Consider the following 27,421-nt stretch of genomic DNA (forward strand, 5'->3'; position numbering starts at 1 on the left):
AAACACACACACAAACTTACGAACTGTGTAAGATACAGAAATAATAGTAACTGGACGGACCGTAAGGTTTAATATCCAGCACTGTCAAGGATTTGGAAGTGATGTGAAAATAACAGATTTATGGCCAGTAAGAACCACACCCACATTTTTCTGTTTTCCCCGTTCATATAAAATCAGACTTGAAATACTTACTTGGAGGACTACAACAAGGCGTTAGTTACCATGTACTCCCTCTCTAGGTGAGTATCGTCATGAGGACTGATGCAGAAGATAAGTGATTCCGAGTAAACGGAAAAGAAGCGCAGTAGCTTTGATGACTTTCCTATAAAAACAGTTATTTATTCTCTTCTGACATTTATTTTCCTTTGGAAAGCTGTTTACATTTCTTTCCAATAAAATCCCAAATACGTTTCGTGGACTTTTGTTTCTAGTGATTCTGAGGTTAGGACTGATTTTTATTTTATAGATTTTGAAAATCCTTTAAGCTGTATCTATTCATATTAATATTTAATCTTGTATAACAGTCACAACCTGATATAAATTTTATTGTAATAAGTTAATGTGTTTTTTAAGAATACACAGTTCTATAAATCACTTAACATCTGGGAATTCTGATGTATAGAAGTACATTAAAAGGTTAAGCTATTGATTAAAAGAAAACAAAACAAACCTGAAACTGTTTACAGTTTTATTATCAATGTTCAAGTGTGAAATATGTTGAGGAGTGGTAATTGAAGTAATCAATAAAAATCTAAATAATTTCAAACAGGACAAGCACCAGAACATTCTTGAATTTCTATGTTACTACTTTTAAAAGATAGAATTACTTATAAAGTAAAAAAATACAACAAATACTTCACTAAATATACTGATATTTTCCCATAGTTTTCTAGATACTCATATGTTTATTTTTCTTCAAATTTTAAAATAGTTTTTACCATCGCTGAGCTTGTTATTAAATCAGACAACCACTAATATCTACCTGACATGCGCAGTTTCTGAGGAATTGTCCATACGTAGCTTCGTCATCAACATTCGTACAACGTTGACTGAGAAGACAGTGTTACCCTAAAAAAATATCAACATTTCTATTTAAATTCTCGTCCGTCTACATCTATGTACATACGTATATATGTGTATATATAAATACAGTTATCATAGTAAATGGTGCGAGAAAGTGTATGAGAACCTACGTAAATTATTTATATATACATCAACTTGTAGTGATTTGAGTCGAGGAACCTAATGGTATATGATGAGTTATACACCAGCAAATAGTACAAAATAGTAGACCAAGACTTGGCGGTTGGTAGCGATGACTACTTGACTTCCATCTGGTCTTTCTGCTACATTATGGCTGACTAGCGCAAATAGCCCTCGTGTAGCAGTGACTAAAGACTAATTGTAAGACTGTGTGATACTCTAGAGTAAGTGTGTTACATGAGTTTTGGTTTTCTATGTTTGTATAGTAAGTGTTCTGCTAAGAACAATTTAACAATAACAAACCGTTATGTCACATTTTACATTCTGATACATAGTGTTATTAATTCATAACAAGTTAGTGTAGAATATCCTGTTTGTTGTTAACATTATTCATACCTGTTCTACTGTTATTTAAAAAGTTAATGTTGTACTTTGACTTCATCCATAGCTTTTCACACTCAACATGAGAAGTGAAGCCGTCATAAACAGGAGACAGATGAACTGATGGACAGACACCACTGTTCACAGTATGTATAAAACAAGCAGTACATAATGTTCTCTGTCCAATCAAATATTGTCTACAGCTGCTTTCAAAGTCGGGCTTCACTGATAGGTGTTGATATCGCATTCTGTAACATTATAAAAGGATGAGATAAAAAGTCTGTCAAAAGTAAACCTCTAAGAAAATTGTACAAAAAACGAGGCTTGAGTATTTACTATGTCAAGAAATGAGAATTAGATAACAAATACAACAATATGATTTGGGATTAGAAGTTAAAAAAACAGTAAATAAATTGTCTATTGTTAAAACACGTCTATAAGCTCTGAGATTAAGGGTTAAAAACAACAGGTAAATTGTATCATGTAGAATCTTGTCAGACTTTACATATAAACAAACATGAAAGTTTCGATTGGTTTCTCACATCTTTGTGACTTACACTCAATAAATCTTACAAAAGTCTAAAGTATATCTGAGTGAAATTGTTCGTACAGATTTATAATTATCATTTAAAGTTGTATGTTGTTCAGATGTACCAGTGAAGTAGTCAACTGGGCATGTATGATGTTCAGTTGTACAGGGTAATTTAGTGAACCAGGTATCTATGTTGTTCAGTTGTACAGGGTAATTTAGTGAACCAGGTATCTATGTTGTTCAGTTGTACAGGGTAATTTAGTGAACCAGGTATCTATGTTGTTCAGTTGTACAGGGTAATTTAGTGAACCACGTATCTACGTTGTTCAGTTGTACAGGGTAATTTAGTGAACCAGGTATCTGTGTTGTTCACTTGTACAGGGTAATTTAGTGAACCAGGTATCTACGTTGTTAAGTTGTACAGGGTAATTTAGTGAACCAGGTATCTATGTTGTTCAGTTGTACAGGGTAATTTAGTGAACCAGGTATCTATGTTGTTCAGTTGTACAGGGTAATTTAGTGAACCAGGTATCTCTGTTGTTCTGTTGTACAGGGTAATTTAGTGAACCAGGTATCTATGTTGTTCAGTTGTACAGGGTAATTTAGTGAACCAGGTATCTACGTTGTTCAGTTGTACAGAGTAATTTAGTGAACCAGGTATCTACGTTGTTAAGTTGTACAGGGTAATTTAGTGAACCAGGTATCTCTGTTGTTCTGTTGTACAGGGTAATTTAGTGAACCAGGTATCTATGTTGTTCAGTTGTACAGGGTAATTTAGTGAACCAGGTATCTATGTTGTTCAGTTGTACAGGGTAATTTAGTGAACCAGGTATCTATGTTGTTCAGTTGTACAGAGTAATTTAGTGAACCAGGTATCTATGTTGTTCAGTTGTACAGGGTAATTTAGTGAACCAGGTATCTACGTTGTTCAGTTGTACAGGGTAATTTAGTGAACCAGGTATCTGTGTTGTTCAGTTGTACAGGGTAATTTAGTGAACCAGGTATCTACGTTGTTCAGTTGTACAGGGTAATTTAGTGAACCAGGTATCTATGTTGTTCAGTTGTACAGGGTAATTTAGTGAACCAGGTATTTATGTTGTTCAGTTGTACAGGGTAATTTAGTGAACCAGGTATCTCTGTTGTTCTGTTGTTGTTCAGTTGTACAGGGTAATTTAGTGAACCAGGTATCTATGTTGTTCAGTTGTACAGGGTAATTTAGTGAACCAGGTATCTATGTTGTTCAGTTGTACAGGGTAATTTAGTGAACCAGGTATCTATCTGTGTTGTTCAGTTGTACAGGGTAATTTAGTGAACCAGGTATCTCTGTTGTTCAGTTGTACAGGGTAATTTAGTGAACCAGGTATCTATGTTGTTCAGTTGTACAGGGTAATTTAGTGAACCAGGTATCTGTGTTGTTCAGTTGTACAGGGTAATTTAGTGAACCAGGTATCTATGTTGTTCAGTTGTACAGGGTAATTTAGTGAACCAGGTATCTATGTTGTTCAGTTGTACAGGGTAATTTAGTGAACCAGGTATCTATGTTGTTCAGTTGTACAGGGTAATTTAGTGAACCAGGTATCTATGTTGTTCAGTTGTACAGGGTAATTTAGTGAACCAGGTATCTGTGTTGTTCACTTGTACAGGGTAATTTAGTGAACCAGGTATCTACGTTGTTCAGTTGTACAGGGTAATTTAGTGAACCAGGTATCTATGTTGTTCAGTTGTACAGGGTAATTTAGTGAACCAGGTATCTATGTTGTTCAGTTGTACAGGGTAATTTAGTGAACCAGGTATCTCTGTTGTTCAGTTGTACAGGGTAATTTAGTGAACCAGGTATCTATGTTGTTCAGTTGTACAGGGTAATTTAGTGAACCAGGTATCTGTGTTGTTCAGTTGTACAGGGTAATTTAGTGAACCAGGTATCTGTGTTGTTCAGTTGTACAGGGTAATTTAGTGAACCAGGTATCTGTGTTGTTCAGTTGTACAGGGTAATTTAGTGAACCAGGTATCTATGTTGTTCAGTTGTACAGGGTAATTTAGTGAACCAGGTATCTATGTTGTTCAGTTGTACAGGGTAATTTAGTGAAACAGGTATCTATGTTGTTCAGTTGTACAGGGTAATTTAGTGAACCACGTATCTATGTTGTTCAGTTGTACAGGGTAATTTAGTGAACCAGGTATCTGTGTTGTGTTTGTTCACTTGTACAGGGTAATTTAGTGAACCAGGTATCTGTGTTGTTCAGTTGTACAGGGTAATTTAGTGAACCAGGTATCTATGTTGTTCAGTTGTACAGGGTAATTTAGTGAACCAGGTATCTATGTTGTTCAGTTGTACAGGGTAATTTAGTGAACCAGGTATCTATGTTGTTCAGTTGTACAGGGTAATTTAGTGAACCAGGTATCTATGTTGTTCAGTTGTACAGGGTAATTTAGTGAACCAGGTATCTGTGTTGTTCAGTTGTACAGGGTAATTTAGTGAACCAGGTATCTATGTTGTTCAGTTGTACAGGGTAATTTAGTGAACCAGGTATCTATGTTGTTCAGTTGTACAGGGTAATTTAGTGAACCAGGTATCTATGTTGTTCAGTTGTACAGGGTAATTTAGTGAACCAGGTATCTATGTTGTTCAGTTGTACAGGGTAATTTAGTGAACCAGGTATCTACGTTGTTCAGTTGTACAGGGTAATTTAGTGAACCAGGTATCTATGTTGTTCAGTTGTACAGGGTAATTTAGTGAACCACGTATCTATGTTGTTCAGTTGTACAGGGTAATTTAGTGAACCAGGTATCTGTGTTGTTCACTTGTACAGGGTAATTTAGTGAACCAGGTATCTGTGTTGTTCAGTTGTACAGGGTAATTTAGTGAACCAGGTATCTGTGTTGTTCAGTTGTAGAGGGTAATTTAGTGAACCAGGTATCTGTGTTGTTCACTTGTACAGGATAATTTAGTGAACCAGGTATCTATGTTGTTCAGTTGTACAGGGTAATTTAGTGAAACAGGTATCTCTGTTGTTCTGTTGTACAGGGTAATTTAGTGAACCACGTATCTATGTTGTTCAGTTGTACAGGGTAATTTAGTGAACCAGGTATCTACGTTGTTCAGTGTACAGAGTAATTTTGTATCTACGTTGTTCAGTACAGTAATTTAGTGAACCAGGTATCTATGTTGTTCAGTTGTACAGGGTAATTTAGTGAACCAGGTATCTATGTTGTTCAGTTGTACAGGGTAATTTAGTGAACCAGGTATCTATGTTGTTGTTCAGTTGTACAGGGTAATTTAGTGAACCAGGTATCTATGTTGTTCAGTTGTACAGGGTAATTTAGTGAACCAGGTATCTGTGTTGTTCAGTTGTACAGGGTAATTTAGTGAACCAGGTATCTATGTTGTTCAGTTGTACAGGGTAATTTAGTGAACCAGGTATCTCTGTTGTTCAGTTGTACAGGGTAATTTAGTGAACCAGGTATCTATGTTGTTCAGTTGTACAGGGTAATTTAGTGAACCAGGTATCTATGTTGTTCAGTTGTACAGGGTAATTTAGTGAACCACGTATCTACGTTGTTCAGTTGTACAGGGTAATTTAGTGAACCAGGTATCTGTGTTGTTCACTTGTACAGGGTAATTTAGTGAACCAGGTATCTACGTTGTTCAGTTGTACAGGGTAATTTAGTGAACCAGGTATCTATGTTGTTCAGTTGTACAGGGTAATTTAGTGAACCAGGTATTTATGTTGTTCAGTTGTACAGGGTAATTTAGTGAACCAGGTATCTCTGTTGTTCAGTTGTACAGGGTAATTTAGTGAACCAGGTATCTATGTTGTTCAGTTGTACAGGGTAATTTAGTGAACCAGGTATCTATGTTGTTCAGTTGTACAGGGTAATTTAGTGAACCAGGTATCTATGTTGTTCAGTTGTACAGGGTAATTTAGTGAACCAGGTATCTGTGTTGTTCAGTTGTACAGGGTAATTTAGTGAACCAGGTATCTGTGTTGTTCAGTTGTACAGGGTAATTTAGTGAACCAGGTATCTATGTTGTTCAGTTGTACAGGGTAATTTAGTGAACCAGGTATCTACGTTGTTCAGTTGTACAGGGTAATTTAGTGAACCAGGTATCTATGTTGTTCAGTTGTACAGGGTAATTTAGTGAACCAGGTATCTATGTTGTTCAGTTGTACAGGGTAATTTAGTGAACCAGGTATCTGTGTTGTTCAGTTGTACAGGGTAATTTAGTGAACCAGGTATCTGTGTTGTTCAGTTGTAGAGGGTAATTTAGTGAACCAGGTATCTGTGTTGTTCAGTTGTACAGGGTAATTTAGTGAACCAGGTATCTGAACCAGGTATCTATGTTGTTCAGTTGTACAGGGTAATTTAGTGAACCAGGTATCTATGTTGTTCAGTTGTACAGGGTAATTTAGTGAACCAGGTATCTATGTTGTTCAGTTGTACAGGGTAATTTAGTGAACCAGGTATCTATGTTGTTCAGTTGTACAGGGTAATTTAGTGAACCAGGTATCTATGTTGTTCAGTTGTACAGGGTAATTTAGTGAACCAGGTATCTATGTTGTTCAGTTGTACAGGGTAATTTAGTGAACCAGGTATCTATGTTGTTCAGTTGTACAGTGGGTAATTTAGTGAACCAGGTATCTATGTTGTTCAGTTGTACAGGGTAATTTAGTGAACCAGGTATCTATGTTGTTCAGTTGTACAGGGTAATTTAGTGAACCAGGTATCTATGTTGTTCAGTTGTACAGGGTAATTTAGTGAACCAGGTATCTATGTTGTTCAGTTGTACAGGGTAATTTAGTGAACCAGGTATCTATGTTGTTCAGTTGTACAGGGTAATTTAGTGAACCAGGTATCTATGTTGTTCAGTTGTACAGGGTAATTTAGTGAACCAGGTATCTATGTTGTTCAGTTGTACAGGGTAATTTAGTGAACCAGGTATCTATGTTGTTCAGTTGTACAGGGTAATTTAGTGAACCAGGTATCTACTGTTGTTCAGTTGTACAGGGTAATTTAGTGAACCAGGTATCTATGTTGTTCAGTTGTACAGGGTAATTTAGTGAACCAGGTATCTATGTTGTTCAGTTGTACAGGGTAATTTAGTGAACCAGGTATCTATGTTGTTCAGTTGTACAGGGTAATTTAGTGAACCAGGTATCTACGTTGTTCAGTTGTACAGGGTAATTTAGTGAACCAGGTATCTACGTTGTTCAGTTGTACAGGGTAATTTAGTGAACCAGGTATCTGTGTTGTTCAGTTGTACAGGGTAATTTAGTGAACCAGGTATCTGTGTTGTTCAGTTGTAGAGGGTAATTTAGTGAACCAGGTATCTGTGTTGTTCAGTTGTAGAGGGTAATTTAGTGAACCAGGTATCTATGTTGTTCAGTTGTACAGAGTAATTTAGTGAACCAGGTATCTATGTTGTTCAGTTGTACAGGGTAATTTAGTGAACCAGGTATCTACGTTGTTCAGTTGTACAGGGTAATTTAGTGAACCAGGTATCTATGTTGTTCAGTTGTACAGGGTAATTTAGTGAACCAGGTATCTATGTTGTTCAGTTGTACAGGGTAATTTAGTAAACCAGGTATCTGTGTTGTTCACTTGTACAGGGTAATTTAGTGAACCAGGTATCTATGTTGTTCAGTTGTACAGGGTAATTTAGTGAACCAGGTATTTATGTTGTTCAGTTGTACAGGGTAATTTAGTGAACCAGGTATCTACGTTGTTCAGTTGTACAGAGTAATTTAGTGAACCAGGTATCTACGTTGTTCAGTTGTACAGAGTAATTTAGTGAACCAGGTATCTACGTTGTTCAGTTGTACAGAGTAATTTAGTGAACCAGGTATCTATGTTCTTCAGTTGTAGAGGGTAATTTAGTGAACCAGGTATCTACGTTGTTCAGTTGTACAGGGTAATTTAGTGAACCAGGTATCTATGTTGTTCAGTTGTACAGGGTAATTTAGTGAACCAGGTATCTATGTTGTTCAGTTGTACAGGGTAATTTAGTGAACCAGGTATCTATGTTGTTCACTTGTACAGGGTAATTTAGTGAACCAGGTGTCTGTGTTGTTCAGTTGTACAGGGTAATTTAGTGAACCAGGTATCTCTGTTGTTCTGTTGTACAGGGTAATTTAGTCAACCAGGTATCTATGTATGTTGTTCAAAGCTATTAATAAAGTGGTAAACGAGGAATGCATGTTGCTCAAAGCTATTAATAAAGTAGTGAACAAAGAATGTATGTTGTTCAAAGCTATTAATAAAGTAGTAAACAAGGAATGTATGTTGTTCAAAGCTATTAATAAATTAGTAAACAATGTATGTATGTTGTTCAAAGCTGTTAATAAAGTTGCAAACAAGGAATGTATGTTGTTCAAAGCTGTTAATAAAGTAGCAAACAAGGAATGTAAGTTGTTCAAAGCTATTAATAAAGTAGTAAACCAGGAATGTACGTTGTTCAAAGCTATTAATAAAGTAGTAAACCAGGAATGTACGTTGTTCAAAGCTATTAATAAAGTAGTAAACCAGGAATGTACGTTGTTCAAAGCTATTAATAAAGTAGTAAACCAGGAATGTATGTTGTTCAAAGCTATTAATAAAGTAGTAAACCAGGAATGTATGTTGTTCAAAGCTATTAATAAAGTAGTAAACCAGGAATGTACGTTGTTCAAAGCTATTAATAAAGTAGTAAACCAGGAATGTATGTTGTTGAGTGGTTACAGGAAAGTAGTCAACACGATATGTATGTTTTACAGATACTTACGTAAAGTTGTCAATCAGGCATATATATTGAACAGATGTACTAGTAATGTTTAGTCGCACGGTTGAGTGCCCCAAGTGAAAATTACGGTTTGCCTGTCAGGGTGTAAATTCGGCCTTTCTCCTAGTTATAGCTCAGCTAAAATTGGAGGGAAGACCTCGTGGTTTATAACGCTTCCATACACGACACTGCAGATAGCAGTTTGCCCTTGTTTTGACAGTACAATAAGCATGTTTTGTTTCATCAATGGTTGAATAGCTTTCCTTGTCTGTTTCTGTATTTAATTAATTCAAACACTAAATATTAAAAATGTGTTGGTAAAAGAGTAACATACGAGTACTTACCATGAAGAACTCGAGAGGACTGTATCGATACGACTCGTGTATCTGTATGAAATTTGGCAAACTTTCAGTACACATAATATATATTTGTGCTGACATTTATTGATTCAATAAAGAGGTTCACTGAGTAGTACATGTTGTCTTCATTTGTTTGGTAAAAACATGTTACCTGCAAAGTAAAATTTACTTTGTATGTAATACTATTAAACAACATAACAAATTAACAATGACAGAATGGACAGACAAATATTACGACAGTGGTTTTGAAGCGTGTGTCGCGGACACCTATGAACATCGATCAAGCAAGTTCCTTTTGGCTGTGATCTGTCTAGCAGTGTCTAGTTAGCACGAGCAATACATTCCCGATACTTAGTCACATAGTAAAAATTTCAATCTGCCCGCGAGACCAGTTCAGGGTGTAAATTCGGCCTTTCTTCTAGCTATAGCTTAACTAAAATTCGGGGAAAGACCTTCTTGTGGTTTTTGTTGTTTCTATGCACGACAGTGCAGATAGCAGTTTGCCCTTATTTCGACAGCAAAATAACCACGTTTTATTTTATCAACGGGTAAATAACTTTCCGTATCTGTTTATGTCAGTGGTGCACAAAATCAGGCCCGCGATGTCCAACAGGAAACTCAAACATAGAGAGTTCGCGCACTTAGAGTTCGCGAAGATTAAGCGCTATAGAAGAATATGCATTAGATTAGGCACTGGTTCCATATTTGTGTCGAGCAATAAAGAAAATTTAATAAGAAAATCTCGTTAATGCATAGGCATATAATCTTTGGCTTAATGACGTAATATTTCCTTAATTACGAAATCTCACGCGTTCCAATTGTTCTTCGAGATTTACTTACGAGCCCTATTTTGATATTATTTCGTCACAAAATGGTAGCTAATCGTAAAAGAAAAGTTGATGACAAAACCGGCAGTTTCATGATGATTGTACTGCACAGTACTGTTTTCTTTAAGAACAGAAGAACGTGATTTGTCTGCTGTGTCATTCGACAGTAGCAGTGGCGAAGGTATTCAATATAAAGTGTCATTATGAGTCGAAGCATAAAGATTTCCACAACGTAGTCATTGATAAACGAACAGCTCGAATAGAATCTCTGCGGCAGTCGCAGAACGTTTTCTCAAAGCAGTCAGCAGATTTAGGTGCAGCATGTGAGGTCAGTTACGATATTTCGTTGATGATAGCGAAATCTGGCCAACCGTTCATTGATGGTTATTTTGTCAAGCAATGCATGATTACTGTATCGGAAAAGTTGTGTCCGGAAGCAGTCCGCAAGCTACAGATGGTGGCTTTGAATCGTACGACAGTTCAGTGAAGAATTTCACACCTCTCAGCAGATGTGACAAGACCGCTTTCAAATAAAGCAGCCAACTTTGTTTACTTCTCTTTAGCAGCAGACGAGTCGACTGACATCAGTTCAACAGCACAGCAACTAGTTTTTTTTTTCATGGTGTGTCGTCATCGTTTGATATCACAGAGGAACAAATCAGCATGGTTCCATGAAGGGTCAGACAACTGGGTCTGCTCTGTTCGAGGAGACAGTAGTATAGTAGTGTTTCATTGGATTTCACGAAACTGGTAAGTGTGACAATGATGGAGCACCAGCCATGACCGGAGAAAGTAGCGGGCTGGTAGCACTGTTGATGAAGCATTGAGGAAAGCAGAACAATAGTTGGTGAAGTTGCACTGCATTATTCACCAACAGAACCTGTGCATTAAAGAACTTCGTTTTCAGGCACTGATGGCGTTAGTGACGAAAACCATTAAATTCATCAAATCACGAGGGCTCAATCACAGTCAGTTTCAAAGTCTTCTTGAAAAAATTGATTAAGTCTATGGTGACCTTGTGTATCACTGTGAAGTACGCTGGCTGAGTCGAGGGAAGATGCTCAGAAGATTATTGAGTTGATTAATGAACTGACAGAATTCCTCAGAAGCAAGAACAAAGATAGAAATACTTTCCATGACTGATCCAACATGGTAAGCTGATTTGACCTTTCTGGTCGACATGACACAACACTTGAATGATCTGAATTTGAAGTTGCAAGGCAAAAATCAGCTTGTCTGTCAGCTTGCAAATTACGCCTCAGCTTTCAGGACAAAGTTGCAGTTATTCTGGCAGCAAACAACATCAGGCAACTTCGCGCACTTTCCCACTTTTCAGTCACAGCTACAGAAGAATCAGGACATTGACACACAAGTTTATGTTGGGAAGCTAGATACTTTGATCCAATCCTTCAACTCACGGTTTCACTCACGACTTTGACCAATGCAGATTGTTGATGAAACTTTTTGCTGATCCGTTCAGTGTGTCAGTGGATGACTTTTCAGCAGAATATCAGCTTGAACTTACTGATATCGAAGCATCTGATGAACTGCGTGTTATTTACCGAGAAAACAGTTTGCTTGACTTCTACAAAACGTTGCCTGATACATTTGCTAATCTGAAAGAGAACGCACTTGTCCACACCACTTGTGAACAGGCTTTCTCGTATATGAAACTGAATAAAACAACACTCGCAATCAGCTGACTGATGATCATCTGGAAGCAATCTTGCGTCTTTCAACGTCAAGCTGAACATTTCTAAGTTCGTAGATGACATGCAGCACCATCCATCGCATTGACTTTGTGACAGTTGACGTATTGTAACATTTCTCAGAATAATGTGCAAACACTTTAATGTAATCGTCATTTGTGTGTTCTTAAATGTGATGTCCATCTTGTGTGAAACAACTGTGGGACGATTTTAATCTTCACTTTTTGTGGCCCCTGACTCTAAAAGTTTGTGCACCACTGGTTTATACCATCGTCCCTGAGACATATGTCCAGCAACGGCCACTTGCGAACTCTCTCTTTCTTCATCTGAAGATGATCTTGAAGGTCGAAATGTTTTTCTCTCTTCTCAGTAAAAGTGTTAGTACCCATACCAGCCATTCTGTTCACAATACAAGTGTTAGTACCCATACCAGCCATTCAGATATACATTTTTATCTGAAGTAGGTTTCTCATCATCAAGATTTTGTTTACTTTAAATACTGAATCTGTAAAATATTGAAAACTTTATCTCTGTTCCCTTCTGTTGTATGAATCTATTTCTTCATCTTCAATATAGTTATACCATTAATCATCAACCTTGAAATTTGCTTTTTTTCAGAATGCATTCTTCGAAACGTGAATCCAAAGTATCTCCACTTTAAAGAACCAAACCAAAATGTTCAAAAGTTGTTAGATTATCAGATTTGTCTGAAGATACTATTGCTTTGATTTACATTGGGCTGAAGCTACACGAGGGCTATCAACGCTAGTCGTATGTAATTTAGCAGTGAAAGAATAGAGGTACCTCATCATCACCATCCACTAACCACTCTTTCACAAACGAATAGTGAGATTGACCCTAACAATGTTCTCCCTCCCCCACACAGACATCATAAAGGGTGAGCATGTTTGGTGGAGTTGGATCAAGAATTTCGTACAAAACATCAACAGAACATAAATTTTACTGGAAAAGTTCAAAGTGTTCTGTACTAACCTTAGAATGATTGATACCAGTGTTGATTGCACCGATGTACTGAACAAGTGGAACTAATAGAACGAAGACAAATTGTGCAGTGTGAACATGTCCAAAATTTGAGGCTGAATTGACTGATTAACAGCATTCATTCCTTGTTTCATCCTGGCGACCAGATTGTTAACCTATGTAATTATAACATAAATAATCAGTGTAAATCAGTGATAGCTAAAGGTCTTCAGTTCTCTCTTCCACCACGTAAACTCTATGTACCTAACATAGTTTACACTTTCAAATCACAATACAGACACCTAAAGGACCTTCTTGTGAAAGACAAAATAACTCTTTATCGATTGAGTAACATTTTTATGACGAAAATAAAGAACTCTGCCTTTTCTACTTCTTATGATTTTATCCCTAATGTTCGTCCTTATCGTTTAAGCCCTGAAGAAATATTTTAAAAGTACTGTCGTTAAATAAAAATATTTATGTTACATCGTCCGACAATAACAATGTTATTCTTAACTAAAATAATTACTTGATCAAAATGGTCGTTATTCTTGACAACTCTACCACTTTTAAATTCCTTATCAAAGCCTATTCATTATCATCCAACGTGAGGAAACATTCCAAAGATATCTGATTGAACTTAGAAAGAAAAATATCGTGGACATTTGACTGATGATGATTACGATACGTACGACAAACCTTTGTTAATCAAAGAACAGAGTTTTAAAGTTCTGACCTCATAACAAGAACCAGACTTTCACTAGGACTAAATCTGCTTATATATTTATTGATGTAATTTGTAAATATAATTTTAAGGAAAGAAGTTACACAACTCTTAATTTATAAATAAACGATAACACACTTAATAGACCAAAAATAATGTTTGCTTCACACAATGAGAACAGTTTTCCACTGCATTAATTACTGTATAAAATAATATTTTTGTCTTAGAAAATTACACATTTTTCTAAAGTTTTCAGTACAACGCTATCTGAAATATCCCAGTATATATTAACTCTAATTGCTGAGCCTCACAGGTTGCAGAGTAAAATGAATGTTAATAATTGTCTGACTTTTGTTTCTTATTTCAAGAATTTAACTGAGATTTTAGAATCACCTTATGTGAATATACAATTAAAATATTCATACAAAACTTTATACCTACAAATTGTACTGGTCGAAATACCTATGAAAAGTAAGGTGGGTAATTTTTGCTATAAAATTTTGTTCTTTCTTCTCAAAGTTCGGCTTTTATTTTAATGTCTGGTCTCCATAGTTATTATATGCAAATATTCAGTAATTTTGTGGTTTAACTTTATTGTTGCCTTTCTTCACAGTTTGTATTCGTTTCAAGTGTAACTATACTCTTGAATCAGTTGTTGTAACAAAGTGACGTAAGCCAAAAAGAAGGAAATGATATATAAAAATAAAACTGATAAGTGAGGGGTAGCAATGGGAAAGGCCTGGCATGGCCAAGCGCGTAAGGCGTGCGACTCGTAATCCGAGGGTTGCGGGTTCGCGCCCGCGTCGCGCTAAAACATGCTCGCCCTCCCAGCCGTGGGGGCATATAATGTGACGGTCAATCCCACTATTCGTTGGTAAAAGAGTAGCCCAAGAGTTGGCGGTGGGTGGTGATGACTAGCTGCCTTCCCTCTAGTCTTACACTGCTAAATTAGAAACGGCTAGCACAGATAGCCCTCGAGTAGCTTTGTGCGAAATTCCAATAAAACAAACAAACAAACTATTTTTATCCTTGCAATTTGATATTCATATGTCTATTATTCATATCTTTATAACTATCTGGCTTCAATATCTTTATTCTTCACCTCTTTTCTAACTATTAATTCTTTAGATCTCCATTTTGCATTATCTTAACGACTGTTTGACATCGTCTTGCTATTTGAACGTCACAAATCTATGCTTCATAATTTTATAACTATTTGACATACAACTTTTAATTATTTGATATGCAGATCTCTATTCTTCCTCGTCTTCCTAACTATTTGACACTGAAATGTTTATTCTTGTCCTTTTATGTGTTTAATACCCAGATCTCTATTCTTTGTTATGTTACTCACAACTTCCCATCCACATCTCTATTGTTCTTCGTTTTGCTATATCAAATCAATATATCTATTATTCATATCTTTATAACTATCTGGATTCTATATTTTTATTCTTCAACTCTGTTTTAACTGTTTTGACATCCATATTTCTATTATTTATCGTCTTAACTATTTGACACACAAATCTCTATTTTTGTCCTTCTTTCTATACAACACCCAAATCCCTATTATACATTGTATTAAAGACCACAGTACTGTATTTTTGATCGTCTTGCTATTTGAACTTCATATGTCTATTCTTCATATTGTTATAACTATCTGATTTCCACATCATTATTCTAACTGTTTGACATCTACATCTTTATTCTTCATCGTCTCACTAACTATCTGGCAACTAAATATTTATTGTTCATCTCTTTTCTAACTATCAGATCTCCATTTTGCATTATCTTACCGACTGCTTGATATCCACGTCTCTATTTTTAATCGTCTTGCTAACTATTTGACACCCAAATCCCTATTATTCATTGTATTACCGACCACTTCTCACCAAGATCTATATTCTTCATCGTCTTGCTATTTGAACTTCATATATCCATTCTTTATAATTTTTATATATCTGACATCCATATCGTTATTCTTAACCAACTTAACAATTGAGACTAAATCTTTTATTCTCAGGTTGGAAAGAAATGGTATAGTCAAGGTTTCTTGTTATAAACAAAACATGATCATGCTTGTATAAAAATAACTCACAAACTAAATATTTAGTTCACTGGTTTATATTGATCCCGACAAGTTGGTAAGTTTCCATGTTTTGTATCGTTTAGAAACAGGTTTGTTTAAATAACGTTATTGTTGTAAGGCCTCATTCAACCAAGTGCTAACAATGTTACTAACTCGGTACAGGATGTTTTAAAGTGAAACAAAAGGATGGCGTTAAATTTATCAGTAATCAAGTGCATTCTAAACTACGATTTTGTAACCTGCTCAACGCAATACCTTTAACTCAGTCAATAATAAAACAATAATATTGATTTTTTAAATAATAATACCAGTACCTGAATGGCGTTGACCATATTTAATCCTTGAAACATTTGAAAATGTGTCTGAATGTTTGTCGTTTTCAACACCAAAAAGTAATGATATTCTACATGATTACAAAGTTTCAACAAATCCGTTCGTTTTGAATAAGATATAAAACAAAAGTAGTGTACAAAATCGGTCTCCATGGTAACAAATATGATTTTTTTTCGTGAACTTGCTGTTATCTTTGACATCGGCCCTCCAAATATTAATCACTTCTGAGTTGGGTCATAGTCCAATTGTATACTAACTTTCGTTCAAATCTACCCAAATGTTTTCGAGAAATATTGCTGATAAACACACACACACACATGGATGCAAACATAACCCCAGTTTACCTTTGGTTTCGGTAATAATAATGATATTGAAACTGCTTGAACAATAGCAGTATGATGTTTAAGCTCCATGTAACAAGAGCTAAATTGAGTAATTAATATAGTACCAAGTAGGTAAGGTTTAAAACTAAACCCATCGTAGCAAGGCACAACAAATAAATAAAATAAGATTCGTATTATTCTCAAATACTTACCTCAACCTATCAAGTAGTAAAGTTTGAGTGGGGCATCCTTACTGAAAACAGACTGCAATGTAGTAGGAGACATTCTATTATGAACATCCAGTTTTTGCTCGTACATTTTGAGGAATAATGTAGTTTTACATAACCAGTCCTGTAAATAAAATAACTCAAGACTCAAAATGCTTACGAATTAGACATACTTTGAATAATGATGAAAATATTTTAGTAAGACACTAGAAATCAAAACGCATCCTTCAGAGTTGTGTTGTTCTTTGTGTATCTTAAGGTATTTTAAAATAATACTTTGAAGGCTTATATAAATGAATTAATGGCTGTATTTTCATTCCTTATATTAAATACCAGTGGGTAATAACAATTTTCTTTTAAATTCTACAAAGTTTAAAATATTCTTAAATTACTACTTACACCTATCACACAAATTTGATAAGTGGTAAAACATCTTCAACTTGGAAGGTATACGTAAGTGATTAAATTATTATAAATTACACAAAGTCATTGTATTTAATTTACACACGAGCAGTTAAACCACTTAAATGAACTAGACGTAAGGTATTAATTAAACTACTGAATAACTTGCACATAATGTGAAATGTAACTTTAAAAAAGTACATCAAGAGGTACACACAAGCTAATAGTTATTAATAATACATACAATAGCTTTGTTGTACAAATTACATTAATATTGACTTAAGATCAAAGCAAGCTACCTACTTAGAGTGATTCTAAAAAAACAACAAATAAACCTTTTAATAAGTATAGATAATTAAATGTCTTTTTTTAACGGTTTTTTTTTTTATAAAAAGTATTATTTTCGGCCTTAATCTCAATAACATCTCAAGAGGATAGACCAGCCTAGGAGATTCAGGTTAGTCCTAAATACGTATATTAAGTTGATAATGCGAAACAAAATCTATAACTAAAATTTACTAATAAATAAATATTTAAAAAAAGTAATATAATTAGATACTATAGCTAATATTATTAACAAAACTACCAGTACAGAGACAAAAGAGGGTACGTTATCTATGTAACACGAAACGAACCAACTGTTGTCTCTAAGCGCTCTCCGTTTCACCAAACTTTTACCACACGTTTAAAATATATTAATGAAATCTCATATAATCCTAAACTCCACGAAGGTGCAGTTCATAAAAACTTCAAATACAGTACATAATTTACATGACCAGAATTATTGTTACGTAATATTTGAATTTACATGGCCAACATTACCATTAATAACGCTTAAATGTTACGTGTAGTGCAGTAGTTCAGAAACCACCGACTGGTTCTATTTAACTCGCGTACGCAGAAGAATCAGGGTTAGGGTAGTAGTATTATCAAATAAATCTGTGGAACAAAGTAAAGATTAGAAGCATAACTTTACTGATAAAAGATGTGTCGTTAACAGCAATTAAGATTTAGAGAGATAACAGAGATGTTCGCGCCCGCGTCGCGCTAAACATGCTCACCCTCCCAGCCGTGGGGGTGTATAATGTGACGGTCAATCCCACTATTCGTTGCTAAAAGAGTAGCCCAAGAGTTGGCGGTGGGTGGTGATGACTAGCTGCCTTCTCTTTAGTCTTACACTGCTAAATTAGGGACGGCTAGCACAGATAGCCCTCGAGTGGCTTTGTGCGAAATTCCAAAACAAACAAACAAATTATTCAATAAACAGCAGCACATAATGTATAAAAAAATGATTGTTTGTATTAGCACAATCAAGTAGCTGCCGTAAGAAGAATCTTTTTTTCTCATAAAATGTTCACTTTTTCTAAATCTTTCAGTGCCATACTATCAAAAACAGCCCCATGTTTGCTTACCCTAATTACTAAGCCTCTCACAGGTTGTAGAGTAACATGAATGTTCCCTACATATTGTTTAAGTTTTGTTTTTCATTTCAAGAATTTAATTCAGATTTATATAATAATCTCATGTGAATATACATTTAAAATATTTATACAAAACTTTACCTGCAAATTGTACTGGCCAAAATACCTACGAAATGTAATGTTAGAAACTTTCGACTACAAAATTTTACTTTTTCTTCGCACAGTTCGGTTCCAACTTTAACATCTTGTCTCCTTAGTTACTATATGCAAATATTCAATAATATTATAGCTCCATTTTATTGTTGTCTTTAACAGTCTGTATTGGTTAAAAGCGTAACAATACTCGTCAATAAATTGTTGTGTAAATACGTGACGTAACCTAAAGAGAACGTGTATGTTTTTTATAGCAAAGCCGCACCAAACTGTCTGCTGAGTCCACAGGGGAGAATCGAACGCGTGATTTTAGTGTTGTAGATCCGTAAACTTACCGCTGTACCGAACAAAAAGGAAAATGAACACAAAAATATAAAACAGATAAGTGAGAGATAGCAGTGGGAAAAATCAGATGTTCAAAGTTGAGTTATAAAAAAGACAATTTCTCCTTTAAAGGTAGTTAACAAATTATACCTAGGTTATAAATAAAGGGTTGTTCTAGAGTAGGTGTGTCAAAAGAGTTTTAGTTTACTATGTTTGATGTTCCATGTTTGTATAGAAAGTGTTCTGTTAAGAACCACTCAACAATAACATTCCATTACGTCACATTTTAGCTTATCAGATTTGTCTAAAGACACTGTTGGTTTGTTTAAATTTAGCATTTAGCCAAATTTAAACAATAATTTAGCAGTGAAAGAAAAGAGGAATGGTACCAAGTGATCACTACTCACGAAACACTGTTTTACAAGGAAATAATTGGATTGACCGCTACAGTATACCGCCCAGTCACGAGTCATAGCCCATTGTATAGCTTTGTGCTTAATTCAAAACAACAACATCCTACCTAAAATTGTTATTTTAACTAAAATAACTACCTGATCAAAATATTGCTTGTTGTTGTAAACTCAACCACATTATCAATGCCCCTTAATTGAGTATCACCCAACGTGAGAAAATGTTCCATACACAGCTGAGAAATTGAAATGTCGTAAACATTTTAGTAATGATAATACGACACCAGGTGAACCATCACAGAATATTAAGTTGTTGTGGGTTATATAATTATAATTATCAAACTTTACTAAAATCACGAACAAAAAGCAAAGTTAATTAATAATACAATAACATAGTATAGGCTGTATATTAACAACTGTAGCATGTTACAATGTTGAATAAAAATATTTTTGGTAAATTCAATATATAGAATTACGTCATATTTTTTAATCTTACTATAAGATGGTGTTTATATCTGTATCTATCTACAGAAACAATAAATACATCATAGCATATCTATAAAATGTCACCACAAATCAAAATCTATTTAAAAATTCCCACATTTGGTATTCTATAATCATACAATTATAACACTAAATACGATACTTATAACATTCCTTTGTTTGAGATCGATAGAATGTTAAGTACCCTCCTTGTGACAAGAACCCAGCTTTCACTTGGACTAACCTGAAAGTTTGATTGTATCTTTATTGATGTAAATTTTAGTTATAAAAAATGGTGTGTGCTTTCTTACAGTGAAGCCAAAGGGAATCCAACCCCTAATTTAAGCGTTGTAAATCCGGAGACATACCACTGCACTAGCGGGGTGCTTTAAGAAACGCAGTTTAAAAAAATAAAACAAACTTGTTTTTATCAATAAACAGTAGCAAGTTTAACAGATAGAAAATGACCGTTTCTATCAACAGACTCCCAACAATTTCATTATTGTCTTTCTCAGTTTGTATTGAGCAATACTTGTCAATCAATTGTTGTATATATATGACGTAAGGAAATGAAGACAGAAATATAAAACAGACAAGTGAGGGATAGCAGTTGGAAAAGACAGAAGATGTTCAAAGTTGAGTTTTAAAAAACAATTTCTCCTTTAAACTTTTTCAACAAATTGTAGCTAGAGCATGAATAAAGGGTCGCCCTTCGCGATTAAGTGTATAACCGTTTGTTGGTGTATATCTCAGAGGAAAAAGTTTGAGATGTGACAAGTCATACATGTCGTCTGTAGATTTATATATATGTGTGTTTATACATATATATATATATGTATTATCCAGTCGTAATATGTGAAAAACAAAAATAGAAAGAACCACATCCAAGAGTACCATTGTTATTCTTACCCGAAATGACCACTTAACCAAAAAGTGGTTATTCTTGACCACTTTACCAAATTTAATATCCTTATCAATGATCCTTAAATTATTACTTAAGGAAACATTACAAAGATGACCAGATGATTAAGGCGCTTGATTCGTAATCTGAGGGTCACAGGTACGAATCCCATCACACCAACCATGCTCGTCCTTACTCCCGTGGGTTCGTGATAATGTTACGGTCAATCCTATTATTTGTTGGAAAAAGAGTAACCGAAGAATTGGTAGTGGGTGGTGATGACTGGTTGCTTTCTCTTTCGTCTAACACTGCTAAATTGAGGACGGCTATCGCATATAACCTTCATGTATCTTTGTGTGAAATTTCAAAATCAACAAAAATGCTTGAGAAAACTTAATAACAAGTGTTGTAGACATTTGTCTGATGATGAGAAGACACCGTGTAAACCATCACAGTATATTAAGTTGTTAGCGTAATTGTTGTAAAAATAATTACCATAAATTTACTAAAATCACGAAGTAAAAGCAAAGTTAATTAATAATACAACAACATAGTATCGGCTATGTATTACCAATTGGAGCATTATATAGTGTTGAAGATATATATGTTTGGTAAGTCCAATATTAAGAATTAATAACGTCACATTTTCTAATCTTACTATAATATGGCATGTATATCTGTATCTATCAGTGTATGTGACCGAAACAATAAATAAGTTATGGCATATCTATCAAATGGCACCACAAACAAAAATCTATTTAAAATTTCCACTTTTGGTATTCTAGATTTAGACAATTACAAAAATAAGTACGATACGTATAAAATTCCTTTGTTTGTCACAGATATAATTTTAAGTATTCTTCTTGTAACAAGAACCTGGACTGAACCTGAAGGTTTGATTATATTTTAATGATGTAATTTATAAGTATAGTTTTAAGAAAAGAAAAACTGGTGGGTTTTCTTTAACAAAGTGTAGCACATTTAAGAGATACAAAATGACTGTTTGAATCAGCACAACCTGAACACGTTTCCCCTGCAGTATTTGCTGTAAACTGAATCTTTTTTTTCTTTCGGAAAATTTTTACTTTTTCAAAGTTTTCCAGTACGACGTGATGTAAAACAGCCCAGTAATCGCTAACCTTCTCATAGGTTGTAGAGTAAAGTAAATGTTTTGTTTCTCATTTCAAGAATTTAATTCACATTTAAAATATTTATGCAAAACATTATACCTACAAACTGTAATGGCCGAAGAACACGGGGAATACGAGGTGAGCAGCCTTTGACCATAAAGATTTTGTTCTTTCTTCGCACAGTTCGGTTTATATTTTAATATTTCGTCTCCATAGTTACTACATACAGATATTTAATAGTATCGTGGTTCAACTTTATTGTTTTATCTCACAATTTATATTGGTTAGAAGTGAAACAATACTGCTCAATCAATTGTTAAATTACGTAATGAAAGAAAGGGAAAATGAAAAGAGAAATATAAAACTGAAAAGTGAAGATTTTAAAAGTAGAGTTATACAAAAGACAGTTTCTCTTAAACTTAGTTAACAATTTGTACCTAGAGTGTAAATAAAAGGGTCGTTCTTCACGATCACGAATGTAACGATTTGTTGGTGTAAATCACAGAGAAACAAGTTTGAGATGTTTCTCTTCTGTAGATTTATTCTGCATATACAAGTTTAAACGTATATATATGTTTGTATTACATGAAATATAAAAATAAAGAGAACCACGATTGTTTTCTGATTAGTTTGTTTTTAGCAGCATCTATTTCTGTGTTTTAAAGTTGAAAGGATACACAATTTTCTAGTTATGATAAAAACAAACTGTAATATTGTGTGATACTTTAAGTGTTAAAGTAAAAGTAATAATATCAAATATATTGTTATTGTGTGTTGTTTTTATGTTTTTGAACATCGGTTCAATTACATGTACCGTCCATTGTATCTGTTTATTTTTGTATTTATTTCGTTAACGGGTATAGCTTCCATTGTATTTATCTTTTTTAAGATCTTTGGTTTACTGTAAGATAGAAACTTTAAATTGTTTTAGTTTTTATGTTTCGTTTCAGTATATTAAATGTTCTGCTCGGGTGGTTTTGTGTTGTCCATACGTATATAATGAACTGATGTGTTCTGAGATGTGAAAAGGTCTTCATACGTACACAGACACACATAAACTGGGTTTCATGTATTTAGTTACGTGTTATTGGGGAAAAAACAAACACATTTTTTTTTAATCCATGATGACGAGAAAAACAACTTGTAAAGAAAAGTATATATTTTAAAACGGCTGGTATTGTTTGAGAAATTTATTTATGTAGAGGAGCGAACAACTTTTTGACCTTTTTCGGTCATCGTCAGGTTCACAAAGAAAAAAAAAGAAGTAACTGTCCAATAGCTGACCACATGTTTGAAGGGGATTGTGTAAATATAATCAAACATCTAAGCATGCCCTCTACAGAAATAGATGCTACTAAAAACAAACTAATAAAAATTTTGTGGTTCTCTTTATATTTATAATCAAACATCTAAGCACGCTCTTTACATTCCTACACTCAATTACACAACACTTGTAGCACTTGTAAGTACTTAGGGTGCTCAACTAGCAACCTATGGGTCACGTGCTGTAGTGTGAGTTTTAATATCTAAGTGTAACATTAAATACTACATACATGTCATTAGTCAGTCTTTGAAAGTGAATTAACCTATTAACGACTCAATGTATTCCAAATTAAAACGGGCCCGGCATAGCCAGGTGCATAAGGGTAATCTGAGGATCGCGAGTTCGGATCTCCTATACATCCAAACATGCCCGCCCTTTCAGTCGTGAGGGCATTATAATGTTTCAGTCAATCCAACTATTCTTTGGCAAAAGAGTAGCCAAAGAGTTGGTGGTGGGTGGTGATGACTAGCTGCCTTCCCTCTAGTCAACGCTGCTAAATTAGGGACGGGTAGCGCAGATAGTCCTCGAGTAGCTTTGTGCGAAATTCAAAACAAACAAACCAAGTCAAACACACGTGCGCGAATGTCATTAAATTATGTCTTTCATGATATAAAACACTTCATTACACAAACAGTCTCTGACACTGACATTAAGTACCAAATAAATCTCTTTAGTTATTCTTTGGAACAGCTTGAACTTATTAATGACTCGTTTTGGTACAAATCAAAACACACATTTAGAGGAGATTACCTTTAACAGCGCTCTGAAGATCATGGTGTGGAAGTGTTTATGATTGTTTAATCTTTCCAAGGATTAACATGTTGCTGGTGGTCCTTCTGTTGATTGACAACGTGAACTATTTCAAATGATGTGCTTCTGTGTCATCAGTGTAAGTTATAAACAACATAAAAACGTTAGTTTTACACTTCTGCATAATTTATCATTGAAAGAAACTAAACAAAATAAAGTAAAACAAAAAATATAATCTATAATACTGTGACATTATGTTGAGTTATCCACATTCTATTTGAGAACGGCTTTTATTGATAAGGAGAGAACAACGTTTCGACCTTCCTAGGTCATCTTCAGGTTAAGAAAGAGAGTTTGCAAGTGACCGTTGCTGGACACAAGTCTTCAGGACGACAGTTTCAACAGGTGTGACAGTTATTAATTAGTATAGATATAAAGATGTTCCTTTATATTGGTTTAATTTTGGTTTTAGTTTCTGTAAAAGTAGGACATCTTTCATTTTACGTTTGTTTATATTTGTTTCCATACTTAGTATCTGGGTGTTTTCTTTGGTAATGTTGTGTTTATTTGATTTGCAGTGTTCAAAGACGTGTGAAGGCGTTTTTTGTTGTTGTTGTGCTTTGAATCTAGTTTTCATTTTCCCGCTTGTTTCTCTAATATAGAAGTCAAGGCAATTATTGCATTGTATTTTATTGTTGTGTTTGTCAATGCAGTTTTTACTCATAACAGACTTTAGTTTTGTACCTGGTTTTTGAATAAATTTGGTGTTTACTGGAATGTTGTGTTTTGTTATAAGGTTTTCCAAATGTTGATTATTTTTTTTGCTGATGTCGGGAACATGTGACATTCAGCAGCATGAGGTTTTGTTTATTGTTGTTTGTTTTGGTGTGTGCGTATAATTTTTTCCACGTTTTTTTTTAGGAAATTTGTCGATAAAACTTTGTTTTCTTTTGTTGATTTCATAGTTAATTTTATCAGGTGAACATAGTTTTGTGGTTGTGTTTATTTGGTTTCTTAATACGTTGTTTTTGTTTTGTTTCATGTGCCGAGTCCCAGGGAATGTATAATCCAGTATGGGTGATTTTTTTGTGGATTTCTGGTTTAAATTTCAGTTCTAGTGATCTTGAGGTTAAAAAATGTTATTTGGAGAGTTTTTTTTTCTGTTCACAAGTGAACATATTGTAGGGGTGAATAGAGTTAACGTAATTGAAAAACTAAGTGTGTATTTTGTGTATGTGAATTCAGCAGTTGTATCATCAACGCACCAGTACATTGGTGGATGGAAGGCTGAATTTACCGCTTGAGATTCAGTCGGCGTTATAAAAATGTTGGCTAGAACTGTTGACACGGGATTCCCCATACTTAGGCCATTTATTTGTTGGTAGTTTTGGTTATTGAACATAAAGTTCATTTTGATGGTAGTGAATTCTATAGGGGGTTGCTAATTGGTTGCTGGAGATATGTATCAATCCCGTACCCATTTATACTGTCGTCCCTAAGACATTTGTACGGCAACTGAGAGATGAAAACTCTTTTTACTGACCAGAAGATGACCTAGGAAGGTCCAAACGTTATTCTCTGCTTATCAATAAAAGTGTCAATACCCATAACTGTCGTTCTGAGATACATTTTTATTTCAATTGAGTTTCTTGTCATCAGGAGTTATGTATATTTTCACTTATCTTTCAGATTTGAACGTGATAAGAGATAAAGCTATTTTTATTCTTTTTTATTATTTTGTTTTATTTCCATAATGTTTTTATTTGACACTAGTTCCATCTATCCGTGAACCTTCATCACTAGATCAAGATTTCCAGTGAGTGAAATTAATGTTTGATAATCTTATATACATGTTACGAACACTCCTGAAAATATTAAAATAATACATATACATTAATCGTAAGATCTTTGTAGTGATGTTTTAGTACGTCTATCTACCCGACTAAAAGTTATCTATGAATATCTAATTTGCTTTGTTTTGTTTGGGGAGGCACAATGTCAAAGGTAAGCCATTAGTGGACCTACTCCTTACGCAGTTATTTCGAGATTCTTAACCATCAAAAGGCATCGTTAGATATTGTAGATTCATTTATAGCCTCAACTGCAAGTACAATAGAAATCTACATATCAGTCGAACCTATTAAAACAAACAAGTTTCTTTAACACCCACCCACCCCCTGTTCGACAGCCTAGACTATATGCAAGTTTAACAGTTGTAAACATACTCGCATCATATATAGAACACCTATATATAATTTAAAAACGTGTAACTGACGCAGAGTTAAATCTTTGAGAGCACCATATTAAAAGGATTTTATTCTAAGAGTAATCTAAGAATTCCAACTTAATACCTGATCTTCACATTATCGTTTCGTTTTGCTTTTGTGATTTCGCCAGAGTGAATAAGTGATTAACATGTCGTCTTCTTCCAGAAATTACTACTGGAACAATGCATAACTAACGAGTTTTTCTTTAATCTTCCACTTAAACTTTCAGAAAAAATAGTAACAGATGATTAAACTAACAGACATTACTATCCGGATGTTTAATTAAAAACATTTAAGTCTATCATGACAATAAATTTAGAGTTAACATATTTGCATCTTCACGATAATTCTTCAGCATTATTTCCGTTTTTCTTTAAATAAGAAAATACAATTATTAGATCACACTATTTCACTAGTGTTATTTTAAAATTTGCCATTCATCGTTGCCGATACGACGCCTCTAATCGTTCTTCTAATATCCAGTCTCAAACTCAAACTAACGTGCCAGGGGTTTAGTTTAGAGAGAGAGAGAAATCAGAAGAGTTCTCTCTCCAACTGGGGTGTTCAAGAACGTTGTGGTTCCTCTTCGTCCCCTTTCGCGAGTTATTAGGAATTTTTTTTTAATTCTTTTTTTGGGTGGAGGCAAAGGCAGCACCGGAAAAATGGCCGGGTCCCGTCCCGAAAGGAAGAAGTCAAGTAAATATGAACATGGCTACAATTCAATTCAAACGACCCAACTCAGGGTCTGGCAATAAAGTTCCCTGGGCTGGGATCTAGAAATCCAATGCCTTAGTATTTGCTGTGGTGGGAAACGGGAGTGCCCCGAGAAAACCCACTTTCACAGGACAGGCGTCGAAAGTTTTGCCTGTCGTGTTCCCGATATATCCCGAGTTCTACTCTACCTACCATCCAGCATACATTCTTGCGTCCTTCCAAGTCGCTAACTACGCAACGAGTCACGAAAAAACGCCTTAAATAACACTCATGGGCCTTTTCACTGTATTCTAGAGCAACAAATAGAAAACATAGCTCTCATATTCTGACGCAAAGTTTCAACTTCTACATCTTTATTAAGCACCAAACGTATTTAAGAGTTATTAACATTTGTTTTTATAAAAGGTTAAAGGAAAATTGTTTAACATGCTTGACGAAAAGTCAAAAGAACATTTTAGAAATTTTGCGGAAGTGCACAACCATATAACAGCTATTACCAAACTTTTGTATTGCGAAATAATATCCCGTATCGCCATCTATTATCTCAAACAAGAATAAAAAGAAAAATCCTGTTGCATTATAGCGCTATCTATCATCACGAATATTATTTATAAAATTATAAAAAAGGAAAATCCTGAAGTATTAACTAAATTTAAGTTTTCCCGATATACAAGCCCAAACTATTTAAAAGTTGTCT

The 27,421-nt window shown here is 34.5% G+C and overlaps 1 long non-coding RNA gene across 4 annotated transcripts; it reads right to left on the minus strand.

The window, feature by feature from the left end:
* Positions 1-860: 860 nt before the first annotated feature.
* Positions 861-26,973, minus strand: LOC143237315 (uncharacterized). Of its 4 annotated transcripts, none has more exons than XR_013020006.1 (5): positions 26,095-26,973; positions 23,744-23,869; positions 16,431-16,569; positions 12,762-12,925; positions 861-1,068 (listed from the first exon to the last, which is right to left on the minus strand). It is a non-coding gene; the product is annotated as an uncharacterized LOC143237315 (long non-coding RNA). The 4 variants fall into 4 exon arrangements; XR_013020001.1 differs by lacking the exon at positions 861-1,068 and adding an exon at positions 1,587-1,832; XR_013020009.1 differs by lacking the exon at positions 12,762-12,925 and having other exon boundaries at positions 26,095-26,972.
* Between the last annotated feature and the right edge of the window lie 448 nt (positions 26,974-27,421).

The sequence above is a fragment of the Tachypleus tridentatus genome, chromosome 2, assembly GCF_004210375.1.
Source record: "Tachypleus tridentatus isolate NWPU-2018 chromosome 2, ASM421037v1, whole genome shotgun sequence".
NCBI lineage: Eukaryota > Metazoa > Arthropoda > Merostomata > Xiphosura > Limulidae > Tachypleus > Tachypleus tridentatus.